Genomic DNA, 1,208 nt, shown 5'->3' on the forward strand with positions numbered 1-1,208 from the left:
TTTCTGATATTTTGTTGGGTTTTTGCTTTGTTTCTTGCATGAAAATGTAAGTTCTTTTTCCCCATTTTCTTTTTTTGGGCCAAGGAGGGTGAGTGATGTGGGGGGCAGAGGGGCCAGTGGGGGGTTCTTTTGTTTAATTCTTTCCAAATTAATGTGAAGATAATGTTTGATAGAATCTTATTGGTAAGAAAAAGTGTGTGAATCACATTCAGCAGAGTGGGAGAAAAGGTGAAGAAATTTAAGAGAGAATTTTGAAGGATGAATGATAGCTCAGCTAGAGAAATTAATGATAGTTTAGCCGCTATTACTGAAAGACAACCTTAAAGGCCTTTTGGTTGTGTGGGCATTTTCTTTCAGCTCTTTGATCGGAATCGTAGATTTGCCAAGAAGCTGTTTCCAAAGAAACTGTTTTCCCAAGGTTAGCTACTACTGCATTCCTCTCATTTTTAAAGCAGAATGGTTAATTTCTTGAAGGTGATTCTAGCTAGAGGGCTAAATTATTTCCTTTTTTGTGATGCATTCTTATAGCTTGCTTTAAACAAGCTTCAAAAAAGTTTGTAGGGGATCAGAAGAAACCAAAGCTTCGTTTGGTACTCATTTCTTGAACTATTCTCCCATATTTAGCTTTCTTTTTCTTCTATTGTCTCAGATTTTAGCCTGACTGGAATGTTTTTGTTTTTATTATTTTTGGTTCTTGTATGAACAATGTAGATTGCTAATGAGAACAATGGGGGTTTTCCAAATGCAAAGAATAATGGAATGATCGATACATGTTTTGAAAGAAAGCGCGGAATGAAAGATCCAAGTTTGGTTGCTAGGCTCATGGGTTTGGAATCGATGCCAGCAGGATCAGGCAGTAAGCCCCAAAAGGCTTCAGCTTCTGAAACATGGAGAAATGTGGCAGACAAACTTGGTTCTCGACCTGGCGGATCTGATAAAGAAGATATGGATTTTGAGATGGCCGAAATAAGGAGTTCAGAACCAGGTTTGCAATGGTTTAGATCTAAATGTGCTCTCACTTATCCTACTAGATATTTTTCTCCTTTGGAAGATGAAGCAGATTTAGTTGTGAATTCACTTGATCACCATTCAACTGACAGCTACCTCTCCAGCAGTCCCAATAGTAGCTCAAGTATGGTCCCCGATTCGACCTTTTACTATTTGCATACTTCCTTTCTTTCCCTCAAATACATAAATTAAAAAATAAG

At 37.7% G+C, this 1,208-nt stretch overlaps 1 long non-coding RNA gene across 1 annotated transcript; it reads left to right on the forward strand.

Moving 5' to 3' along the window:
• The first annotated feature begins 7 nt into the window (after positions 1–7).
• On the forward strand, positions 8–1,202 carry LOC124891099. The gene is made up of 3 exons (XR_007049518.1): positions 8–418; positions 529–590; positions 712–1,202. It is a non-coding gene; the product is annotated as an uncharacterized LOC124891099 (long non-coding RNA).
• Positions 1,203–1,208: the final 6 nt, after the last annotated feature.

Source organism: Capsicum annuum, unplaced genomic scaffold, assembly GCF_002878395.1.
Source record: "Capsicum annuum cultivar UCD-10X-F1 unplaced genomic scaffold, UCD10Xv1.1 ctg30446, whole genome shotgun sequence".
In the NCBI taxonomy this organism is placed as follows: domain Eukaryota; kingdom Viridiplantae; phylum Streptophyta; class Magnoliopsida; order Solanales; family Solanaceae; genus Capsicum; species Capsicum annuum.